Genomic DNA, 13,527 nt, shown 5'->3' with positions numbered 1-13,527 from the left:
AAGAGCTGCATTCTTTTGCAATGCTCTTTCCAAAGCACACTCACAGAGCAATTATTTCTTTGATGTTTAAAAATGCAAATGATATCATTTTTCTGTTCAAAACCTTTTCCGACTCCAGGACTTTCAGGATCCACAGGCCTACAAGTTATCTTGCACTGAATTACATTATGTAAAGTCTTTTTGTTCCACAGCTGTGTAGGTTACAAAAGTAGCCAAAGATAGGAATTGATGATAAGGCTGTGCTCTAGATGTGCACCAGGATTCCCGGTTACTAAAGACTCACTGTTTCCTTCTAGAGGCTCCTAGATCTTGTATTTTGCACCAAAGGAAGAAAACTAAGAAGAGAGTGAAAATAGAGTCACTTTTTGCTTGCATATGTTCTGAACTCAATCTTAAGGATTAAAAACAAATATGTTATGGCTATAAGAAACACATATCAAGGGATTTATTTAAGGAACAAAAAACTGAGCAAAGAGCAAGAAATTAATATGGAGGCACTCAGAATGACTCTCTGCCTTCAAAGTTGAGGGAGGCAGGCACCGCTGTGAAGCAGGAACACTAAGTCTGCCTAAGTAGGGGCCACAGTTGGCCACCTTGAGATGGGAGATGTGAGAGCTCAGATGAAAGATTAAATAACTGGGGGGTGGGAATCAAAGATCATTGTTTCTAGAAGTGTTAGGTTGTCCCTGTGCACAGTTTCTCTCCTATGTTTTTTTCTTTAAAGTAGGCTGAGAATTTTTCAGTTCCACCTGCATTTTTGCATAAAAGCAGAGAAGTGTACCATATACAGAAGATAGGGGTAGAACCCTGTGGTAGAACACAGGGTAGAACACAGGGGTAGACAGTGAGAGGCATTAGAATATTCCTCTGACTTTTCATCTATTCCAAGTCAGTTTACTCAGCTCTGAATACTCTAGAACCTTTCGCCTTCAAAAGTTTTCTCAAAGTTGTTAACAGCAATAGAAGCATTGGCTTTCACTCCTGTCTTTTCAGATTATGCCAGAGATAATAATAAAAACTGGACTTATTCCAAAGGGTACTTGAGGGAAAGGGGAAGTAGATCAGGGGCATATATCACCTATTACCTTGTTAAACAAATTCTGAATAAATGGAAGTCTACAGGAGGGCTTCAACCTAAACAATAAGGATGTGATCCTAAACACTAGATCTTCAAGTCTGTGGCCAGGGTCCTTTGCGGAGATTATATATAGTTAGCAAAATATAAGATATTCTGGAATGTTCCCTATAACAGTAGGGCAATTTCTATTAAACGTTTATTAGTCTATCCCTGTGGCTTTCTAATTAAAATACCCTGACAATTTCCTACAAGTAGGCAGTATGATACTAGTGTGACGTGACTAGTGACTTACACTACTAATGCTGACCTTGCTGTACATGACTTTGAACTTGACATCTAAATTCAACATACAAAGACACAAGATTGCTAAAGAAATTGCAGAACATCCTGCTTATCTTTGCTTTATGATCTTCCTTTTCCAATTCCCAAAACAAAAACATTAGCTTTCTAACTAAATTTTTCATAACATTTCCTTTTTTCTGCTTTAACATCCATGTGAGTATGAACAGCTTCAAAAGTAAAATGTTGGGACTGGGGTTGTGGCTTAGCGGTAGAGTACTCACCTAGCACATGCAAGGCCCTGGATTCGATCCTCAGCATCACATAAAAATAAATTTAAAAATAAAGGTATTGACAACTACAACTAAAAAAAAACTTTAAAAAAAGTAAAATGTAAACAAAACTGAATACCTGGAAAAAAACGTTTGATCCCAGGCAGTTGTTCATAAGTACAGTTGTAATTTTTAAAGTAGGTCTTATGAATTTAAAAAAATGCATACTCAGTTGAAACTGTCATATTCTATTTTTAGCATGGCTGGGAGAAGAAAAAAATGGAATGATTTTACAGATGAAATAAAACATTATTGACAGTCCAAAATTAGAGAACTGCACATTTTTTCCAAGGGACTGTTGACATCCACCAATTATAAGACTTTATGGGGAAAAATATAACACCATTAGTTCTTTCTTGCATCTTACTTTAATTATCAATAACCAACAAAACATGCAATCTAAAGTGTGAATGTTTGTTGAGTACAGAGCGTCCATAATAGTAAGCTTATCTTTCTTCAGATTGTTAGGTATTACACTTATTTTTTATTCAGAATCCAAAATAAAAGAAAAACAAATAATAATGCTAAAACAAATGCTTAATTTTAAGTAATATTTGACAGAAACTGCAGAAGGATCAAAGGCTATATGTAGCAAGAAGGGTCAATTATATTTTAAGAACATATCTTTAGGGAAAACATCATTTATTTAAAAAATAATCAATTCTTGTTTGGGAGGGCGGTACCAGGGATTGAACTCAGGGGCACTTGACCACTGAGCCACATCCCCAGTTCTTTTTTGTATATTATTTAGAGACAAGGTCTCACTGGGTTGCTTAGCACCTCAATTTTGCTAAGGCTGGCTTCGAACTTGTGACCCTCCTGCCTCAACTCCCAAGCCGCTGTGATTACAGGCATGGTCCTGGCAAAATAACCAATTCTTAACACGTTCAACATTGGTCCCTTTAAAAAAAATAATGAAGTATTTACTTCATTTTGTGTTCCTCTGAAATATAATCCTTCAAGTGATATATGCCAAGAAAAGAAGGAAGGAGAAAGAGAGGGAAGAAAGTGGGAAAGAAGGATGGAAATTAACTTAACTTTTTCCTAAGAAAACTATCATCATGAAGATAAATCTGCAGGGTGGGAAATTAGACCACTCATTCTGCTGACATAACAAGTATGGGTAAGATTGTATATGACACTGTTTTAGGGACTAAGGAAAAGCTCACAAAGAGAGATGTCTTTCCATTCAGCTGGAAATAAAATATATACAGATGAAAAGTCAATTAACAATACAAGGAAGTGAATCCAATGAATTGCATGACAATATGAGCTCAGGAACACAGAAGATCACTTCAGGTCAAAGGGTCAAGGAAGGAGCAGACCATAAATGTGGCACTAGGGATTGAAATTGAAATAAGCTGCCTGTTCCCAGATACTGGGGAAGGAACAACAGGTGCAAACGTGATCCACTTTGCACAGATCCTCATAATGGCTCGTGACATGTGTAGATACTGCCACCAGATGGGCTGTAGAGAGCAGGGAGCAGGAAACTTGGAACCCTCCTGGCATGAAACAGAAAATAAAGACCTAGAAAGTGGCTTTCTGCCTGGCTAGCTTCATCCCAGTTCATTCACACGAGTCAACTTAGTTTTCTTAAACGTTACTGGGAAGGTTAATTTTGCCTGTCAACTCTTTTGAATTGGGAATCCATCCCTACAGAACCGGTTGATCTGTTACTTCTGGGTGTGTCTAAGACTGACATGTAAATCAGCCAACTCTCTCTGGCTCTTCCCTCTGGAATGAGCAACTTTTCTGTTTCTATTCTTGGATGTTGCGCTTCAAGTTCCCTGGCCTTTGGCATCTGAGACTTGAACCAGTGGCCCTCTGGAGGGTCTTGAGCCTTTGACTTTAGACTGGGATCTGCATTATTGATTCTCTGGTTTCTAAGCTTCCAGCTTCTTGTACTGAGCCAGACTGCTTGCTTCCCTGGCTGTATAGCATTCAGTGGCCATCCTAAAATTTCTCAAGCTCCTTGATCATGTGATTTTAGTCTCTGATCCATGGTATATATATTTAGATTGGAGATACACACACACACACACACACACACAAACAAACAAATATATTCTATATTCTTTATATATATGAATACAGAATACATTTATATTTATATTGTAAAATTTTTTTTAAATACAAGTTATAGAGGCAAGCAATGTGACCTTTGAAGAAAGACATGATAAAACCCAAATATCTTTGATCATACTCAATCCCAAGTCTAATAATTTGGGACTGCAAGCCATGAACCCAGAGTAACCATTGTTTCAAAGACTTTCCTAGGAACTGTCTCTCAGAGCCAATTCAGACAGAACTCTGTCCCATTGTCTCTCAAAATATTTTTATTTTTTGACCAAAAATGGCATCACCCAGTTTTGAGACCTATTTTAGTGATTTGGCTACAAAGGACTTTGGTTGTGCCCAAAATAAATTTCAAAGAGATTTTTTGCCACCTCAGAATATATTCAAAGAATGATCTTCAGGCTCTGAAGGCAGTTTGAATGGATCCATTCTAGAAATACTTAAACCACAGCAAACATAATTAGTAAAGAAGTGTGGATGCCCCAGATGACAAGAGCCAGAGTGCCTTGGAGTGTGGTTTTTTTTTTTTTTTTTTTTTTGGTTCATCTGTTTAAAATGATTGATTCATGAACTCTAGATAGGGCAAAGGGGTGGGAGGGAAAGGAATGGGGCAAGGGGTTAGAAATGATGGTGGAATGAGATGGACATCATTATCCAAAGCACATGTATGAAGTACACGAATGGTGAGAATATACCTTGTATACAAGCAGAGATATGAAAAATTGTGCTCTCTATATGTAATATGAATAGTAATGCATTTTGCTGTCATACATAACAAATTAGAATAAAACTATTTTAAAAAATGATTGAGTCATATTGAATGTTTTGACACATTGGCTGAAACTGCAAAATCTGAATCAGACTTCTTGGACTTCAGTCCTCCAACTTCTATTTACTTGCCTTACTCTTTGTTTTCTCCCCCTCAAGTTTTCTCCTGTAAAATGGGAAGTTATCTCATACAGTTGGTTTGAGGAATCAATTCTGTAATGCCCGCAAAGTATTTAAGCCAGTACCTGGTATGTAACAGACACTACTCATCCTCACACAGTTAAAGATACTAAGGGCAACTGTTCATTCATTTCCAGGGGAAAAAAAAATAATGTGGAGACAGCTGGACACTGACTGGAGAACACACTCTGTCCTATTGACAAAGACCTTGACACCAGGCTGGTATTTGTCACATCTAATTCCCTCCACCACAACTGATTGTGTATTCTCCTTAAGGAACCATGTGCACTATTCTCTCTGTATGCAAGGGGTATTCCCACTTGACACCACAATCTATATTATAAAATACATATTTGATCAGAATTTTAAAAAAGTACAAATACATGGGCCAAGAGAACATACTTAGAGAATGTGTGATATACACACTATTTCTGTGATAGAAAAAGCTAGAATTAGCTTATGATAAGCATCACATATGATATCTATCATGTGTCTGCCTCAAGTCCCAGGACACACAGTCCCTTACATCTATGTCTTAGGTCATCTACTGCTAGGAGCCACTGCAAAAGTATTACATTCATATGGTAAATGGACTCCTGCTGTTCACCTAGGCCCGTTTGGGAACTCAAGTTACTGGACTCCCGGAGAGTTCCCATTGGTTGGGGAAGGATGGTAGGAGGGTGTTCCGGGGGAAGTGGAGCCCCCGGCTCAGGTGGACACACACGTGTGTGGACCGGCTTGTTAGGGGACGCACACGGCCTCTCACAAAATAAAACTTTGTTTCAGTTTGACTGGCTTGTGTTTTTGTGCCCAGCCGGGTTGCAAGTTTGCAAGCCGGCGTGCACTGACAGCCCAGCAGGGAGGCGCCCAGCAGGAAGGCAGCAGGCGGTGCTCAGCGAGAGCAGCGGCAGGAGCGGAGCTCCACAGAGCCCACACGGCCCAGCCGAGCAGCCTGCAGCAATCTACCCCACCACCACCACCATCAAGAACCTAGTTCTTCACAGTAGGCTCACAGTCTCCTAAAAATTTTAGCTTGTAAAGACTCTAAGTTTACATATATTAGTTTGCTTTGTCAGCCAATACATTTTCCCATTATAAAGAACTTGCTATGCTTTCTTATTATACTTTGCATATGTATGTTAATACTTAATATTTTGGTTATTAATTTATAAAAAAAATCTCCTCCATCCATGCCACTGACAGTAATCAGGTTTGAAGTACTGGACCTTTTACAAATATGTGATCTTGGGCTAATCACTTAATTTTTCTTGGTCTTGGTTATTTCTTCAACAAGGTAAGAAATTTGGATTATCCTGTTTTTGTGGTCTAAGATATATGTATATATATTTTTACCTCATGTTACTGGAAAATAACGTGGAAAGCTAATGCCATCTGAAATTAATCATATCCTGATATTGTACTTCTTCACAGATATTGACACAAAAGCAGATATCTTCATTGTAGCCAAGGCAATTTCCTTTAAAACATGATTTTTTTTTCCAATTTCCGCCATCATGCTGTCATTTTAATTGTTTACTAAAAGTACATATATTTGGTTTAAATGATCCTTATTTAGCATAGATTGATTTGAATGTTTTTTGCATTGAGCTGTATTGTTTTTATCTGCCAGATCCTCCAGCAGACAAGCATTCCCTATAGAAGTACTCATTGCAACTCTGTACTCCTTTGCTTCTTTATCTCTATAAGTAGACTTTATGTTTCTTTCTGTTGAGTTCCTCGAATTACAGTTCCCACATAGTATACACTCAATAAAAATTTTCCTCATTGACAAACATATGGGCTCCCTGCAAAAAGCAATCATGGCCAGTTACCACAGCTACAGGACCTTTCCAGGGGGATGGAGCCATTTCTACCAAAGTTACTGTATCTATAGTGGTAAGTTTCTTTGGGAGCTGACAAATTACTTCATCTTTTTGAGTTTCTGTTTTATCTTTTGTAAAGCTAGGAGATACTTCCAAGGATTACTCTAAAATAAATGAGATATTATTTGTATAATCCAAGCACACTGGATAAATTCATTTTTGTTATTCATATTAATAATTAGAACACATGGCAGAGTATGGTCACTTTCTGGATGATTCAACAAGTCTCCAACCCCATTGTGATTTATGGATACAACTCAGCTACTTCAGAAAGTTTCTTAGTAGTAAAAACTGATCTAAGTTCAATTGGCCTTCAGGAAAAAAAAAATTTACACAGGTGGAGTTTTCCACATGTTAGAGGATACTGCAATAGTGGCAAGCAGCACTCCATTGTAAAGGATAAAGTGTTTTTCTAATAAATACATATCCTTTTCAATTATTAAACGTAACTAATCCCCAACTACATGAGGATGCTCTTGGAGAATTTTGATTTTGTTAAAATTAAGTAAGACAGTTTTGATGGTGATGATGACTAGCCTAGAACCAGGGTCCCGAACTACGGTCCAAGTTCTTCAAACAAAAATCCCACCTTCTTTCTTTCAGTGGTTCACATTTCAGAATAAATTAGAAAATCAGCAGTACACACTTTTGATTAATACATTGCATGATGGAAAATCAAGGCTTATAAAAATATGAAGTCATAGTCATAAGGGAGATTAAGCATTTAGGGAGTTTTTTAAAAAACAATTCACTAGAAATAACCCAAAATGTATTTTACATTTATGATTTTTTTTGTTATTTTTTTTCCACCTGAAGAAAACATTATCTCTATGTATATAAAGACTATTATGACATTGTAACAGGAAATGTACAACAAAAGTTTAAACATTTGGAAAAGTATTAGAATTTGTTTTTACTTATACTGGATTAGAAAATTTCTGTTATTCCTATGATAACTATACTTTTTGGCAATATTGTGCTATCAGATCATCACGATAACAGTATGTTAGTTTTCTCTGGGAAAAAAATAAAAATACACACACACATACACACACACACACACACACACACACACACACACACACAAAACTGAGACCTCTAGTGGAGCTAAGTGGGAAATGTTCCATCACTGCTTGCTGTGTTTTTTATCAAGTAGTAACAAATTGTCCCCTAGAAAACACAGGGCTTTTAATAACTTGAAAAACGTAACTATTTACCTCTTAAATATTTGTTAACTTTTTAGTAGAATTTTTAAGATTAAACACTAAACAACGAAATTGATTACGTATAAAATTTGAAAAGCCAGTTATTGTGGCTATAAATACTTAGAGATTCTTAACACACAATTTGAATGATAACAGCATTTGGATGGAAAGCTCTTTTATTCCCAAATGAAATGACTCACTGATATTTTGTACTCTAGGGACAGTGTACACACTGGGAATCAGGAATCCAGTAACAGCCGTGATGCAGAGACTAAAAATACTTGACATTTATACATTGTTTGACATACGGGGACATGAAAGCAGTGTTGAAGTATTATATCACTGTCTTGGTCCCAAACAACATGAAAAACACTGTAACGGCCAGAAATATGAAACCAACTAGAAAAGAAGGAATGGCTAAAGGAAGAAATGGCTAATCCTATAAAAATTAATAATAGGACTGTGAATAAAACCTAGTGTTCTGCACAGATTTAAACAGCTGTATGTGAGTTAGCTGCAGAAATGTTTTACCTCACATGTTTTTCCATGTACTTTAATTTATGGCTTTATTTATTTGCACTGCATGAGGAAAAGCAGACTGAGTTTGTAAAGATTGTCCCCAAGGTATCATTTATAGATAAATCTGTTAGGAGATTTTCCAAGAATATGTGGGACCCTTCAGTTTGGTAAACACTGTGCTCCAATGAAATAGTTCTGAATTCAAGCAGGAAAAAAAAATGCACAAAAGATTAGGTTTGGGCATAATCATTAAGATGCTAGTAATTCAAAATGAGAAACTGTTGTTTTTAAAGTCATGCATAAACAAAGTCCGAAACAGTTAATTACATGCACCCATTGATAACAAACCAGCAGTAAATTCTGACAACATACAGGATTGAGCTACACTGAACAAGATCCTCTTATGTTTTTATCAATTCATTCTTTTAAAAAGACTCACTGATTTATCTCTGAACTTAGATCTTTTGGTTTACTTCTGTGGGAAAGGGGAGACAGATAAAAGTGTAAATGTCTCTGCTTTTATGTTCTCCTTTTGGGATGCCTACTTCCCAGATGAGACCTCCAAACATCAGATTATAGCACACGCTTTGCTACCAACATTGAGGATTACAGACAAAATGGGCAGCAGTGAGTCATGCAGCCTGAGAAAGCCTTGTGGAGGGAAGGGAATTTGAACTATGTTCTACCCAGCGGGTGGGACTGGGATAGGCTGAGAATGGCATTCCTAGAGGTACAGCAGAAACTGCAGCAAGGTCTTAGAGGTACAGATGAGCTTAGGACAGAGGATTCTTTTAAGGAGGTCATAAGAGAAACATTTCAAAAATGGCCAATTAAGCCATATTGGATTTGGAATAAAATGGTGGCAACCGTAAAGACTTGAGGATTTCACAGAACCCTGAAAGAAAAGGAGAGGTCTGTAGCTGATACCAAGAAGGAGGTCCACATTTAGTTAAGGCTCCAGAGGCAATGTGAGGGAGCATTGGATCTGCATTTGCTGAACACTGACTTTTCTGAGTGCTTACAGAGATGGTGTTGTCAGAATGTTAAATAAATAAATAATATGTCCAAGGTTTAAGGAAAATAGAATTTGATGTTCAGGGATTTATGCCCAGTTTCACAATTTTCTTGGAAGCCTCAATAAAATTCTTCAAAGTGAAAAAAAAAATTCTACTGAAAAATATTTGGAAGTACATGCAAATAACTTAAGTAATATGAAGCCATGTTAATGAACTAGATAAATGAAGTATAGAAAATGAGGAACCAAATAAGTTGCAGAATTTAAGCTGTGTATAAAGCTGTGGTTTTTTTTTAAAGGAAATGCATTGTTGTGATGGTTAACTTGACTGCGCAACAGTATCAAAATATTTAGTCAAACCCTCAGATACTGCTGTGAAAGCATTATTAGATGAAATTAACATTTAAGTAAGTAGACTAACAGTAAAGCATGTTACCTCCCATCATGTTTATGAGCTTCATCCAATCAGTTGAAGTTCATAAGGAAAAGACCTGTCTCTCTGCAGAAGTGTGAGTTTGGCTAGCAGACCACCTGTGGACTTGGATTGCAAAGTTTTCTCTTGCCTGTGTCTTCAACCCAATGGCCAACCCTGAAGATTTTGGACTTGCCAGCCTCCACAGTCATGTGGGCAAATCCTTAAGTATATCTGTACAGACACACACACACCACACACACAATGAACTAGTTTGTTAGAGATAATACTATGGTATGTGAAGGCAGCAAACAAATCTTTGTGGAAAACAGAAGATGTGTTTTGTTAAGCAGTTTATTCTTGTCTTCTTTTTTCTAATGGAAAAATTTCAAAGCATGATCAGAAACAAGCTAATTAGACATGGAAACAAGTGACAAAATGCTCATCAAATCTAATGTAGGTAGTGGTGGCTTGACCTAGTTTAAATGACCCAGTAAGATAATATGGATGAAATGCCACCCTTAGTAAAAAAGATAAATTACATAATTTTTATGGCACCAAATAATATACTCATCAATATAGGCTGCTCCCCCTTTAAAGTACCCCTTTTCAAGTATGGTGTGGTTCCTCAAAAATTTAACCTTAGAATTATTATAAGGACCAGGAATTTCACAACTGGGTATGTACCAGAAATAATTGACAGCTCAGAGTCAATCTGATATTCATACACCAAGGTTCATAGCATCATTATTCAAAATAGATGGATATAATCTGAATGTCCACTAATGAATGAACAGATAAACAAGTGTGATATTATTCAGCAAGAAAGAATGAAATTCTTATACATGCAAAACATAAGTGAAACTTGCAGACATTATACTAAGTGCAATAGAGAGACACAAATGGTTAAATGTTATCTGATTTTACTTATATGAGATGATGATGATGAAGTTCTATACACAATAATGTGAATATATTTAATGCTGCTGAAATATACACTTAATATGGTTATAATGGTGTATTTTGTGTTCTGCATATTTTACCTTGATTAAGAAATTGACCTCTTTTGTAGGCAGCCTGAAATGGGGATGGAAGGTCTGAAGAAAATAAGGAATTATCGGAGTTTGGCATAGAAGTACTGGATTTAAACAAACAAAATTTATAACTGGAACTGATAGTAGATGTAGAAAGATCTGTTAAATAAGAACTTGAGGGTCTCAAAACAATGATAGTGTCTGTATCCTGAGCCAGTAAGAAGCAAATGAGCCAAAATACACATTGCAGTAAGTAGCATACGCTCTCAGAGGATACACACCCACACACACAGAATTTTCCACTAAATCTTTATTCATGAATAACAGTGGTTATTGGAAACAATTCACCTGAATTTGTTCTTGAAATGACCATATAACTATAGGCAAAACACATTTACTGAGCTCCAAATGAACCCAAAAAGCACACAGGGTTTCCTAAATCTCTCCATATATAGTCATTTCCTAACACTTCTTAATTAGAAAAGGTTTAATTCATTAGAAATATTTGAAATGCAACACCCAATATAAGGAGACATGGATTATCTATTGCTACAAGCAAACCACTTGAAAACATACCTCCTGAAAGCAACAGTTGCTTATTTAGCTGGAGAACACAATTTGCACATGACTTGGTAAGACAAGCTTCTGTCTCTGCTCCATGAGGTATCACCTGGAACAAACATTTGAACTTAGGACCCAAGAAGTCACTTTCAGAAATGGTTGACCCATATGACTGGGAATCTGGTGGTGGCTCTCAGCTTCAAGCTCTTCTGAGGTTGTGGCTTGCTCTTCTTTTCATGTGAGATCCTCCAAGTAAGCCTCTTCCAACTGTGTGTGGGGCTCCTCACTACATGGGAATTGTGTTTTCACAGCAATGGTCCCAAGAAAATGTCATTAGTGACCTAGTCGTGTGGTAATATAGCATCACTTTACCCAGATTCAAAGAGCAAGAGGGGAGATAGACTTCCCCACCCCTTCCCCATTCATTTTTATGTAGAATGAATGTAGACATCACATTGTACATAGGATGTGTGAAACAAGAGATATTTTTCAGGTGTTTTGGGAAAATGCAATCTGTGATCCCAAAAATTGTACAGGAGAAATACAACTATTTAATTTAAATAAATTTAAACTATTTCATTTCAATAAATTTTAAAATTTTGTTTATTTTGGTATAAATGAATATCCTGCTAAAATATGTGGGTTCTGATAAAAGCAATATTATGAAATTGAGTTTACTTTGGGTACCTTATTAATTTATTAGTGTCTACTACTACTCCATCCCACTCCCTTGGGGCCCTAAATATTCCAAATATTGATTCTAGATGCTTCATTATCTCTGCCCATGAAGGTGGCCTCCTGATAAACATGCCTGATGTTGTCAAGTTATTCTCCTTTTATCTCTAGCTCCCTGATATTTATCTTGATCCTCATCCTAAGCCTATCAAACAACTGTTCAAATAACTTACTAGCTGCTGCAGAAAGCTATTGATGAGCTTGCTGTATATATCTTGCTAAAGGATATATTTTTAAAAAGGGAGAAATCATGACCCCCATACAGAGGACTATATATTTATGGCAACAATTCTGAAATGAATTCATAAATATATCCACAGGGTAAAGGAACACAATTTGAATTTTTATGGACAAGCAACGTTTCCATTTCTATCAATTTTCTGTCAGTTGATTTTTAGTTCTACAGAGATAGAAAGCCTTTTAAAAGATGAAGGTAATCACCTCTGTAGGATCACTTCAATGACTCTTGTGTATCATCAAATGGGTATTCGATAATCTCTTCTACCCATTATAAAATCTTCCCTAATCTTCCCCAGGCCTAAAAAAATACATTATTATTGATTTAATCAAGAAAGCCTATCTTGATTTTCTAATATTTTAGTGGTTAAAATTATAACATCATAAAATCATACAGAAGGAGAAAAAGCAACAGGTTAACAAGGTATAACTTGCTAGATGAATCCTCATAATCTCAACTTCCTTATTCTTATGTAGACTGACTTTCCTTAGGTACACGTTATTTTAAATAAAAGTGGTAATCTATAACAAAGTCCCATATATGCAATTATAAAACGAGAATTCCAACAGACTAACTCTCAGATTATTACTGGGCCTTATAGATGACTCTATTTCCCTCTATGCACAGAAACAATCGTGAGACCATTGTAGGCTCCCAACTCAGACATTCAGGACTTCAGATGAACTCTTCTGCAGAAGCCAAGTCCTACGTAAACAGGACTTTCTGGGTGGTCATCCTGGCAGTGTGAAGTATGATTCATTGAAGTGGAGAGAATTAGAGATGACAGAGGCACAGATGACCCCTATGAGGTTCAAATCAGACAGAGTCCAGGAGCAATAATGAATCCAAAGAGAAACTGTGAATATTATTTTGTCCAAAGTCAAACTACTCTCCCAGCAGGGAACACAACATATTTTCAACCCATCTCTTCCTTTTGCCCATCAACAAACATCTCTTCATTTTATTAAGCTTGACACCAAATCCGATTTCCTCATTCAAAAATCTCTTATATTCAGGCCCCAAGGCCGGAATTAGCATGCGGAGCTTGTCTTATTTATTCCTGACTCTCACTGGGAACTAAAATATTTGGATTACATTACCCATGACAATGAGAGTTCTGGTGGTAAAAACATGATCACATTCAGTTGCCAAGCAAATCAGATACAATTTTGTAAGCCATGCGTGAACTTGCTTAATGTGTTGTTATTA

This window comes from Urocitellus parryii, chromosome 2, assembly GCF_045843805.1.
Source record: "Urocitellus parryii isolate mUroPar1 chromosome 2, mUroPar1.hap1, whole genome shotgun sequence".
In the NCBI taxonomy this organism is placed as follows: Eukaryota; Metazoa; Chordata; class Mammalia; order Rodentia; family Sciuridae; genus Urocitellus; species Urocitellus parryii.
This window is presented reverse-complemented; position numbering follows the sequence as displayed.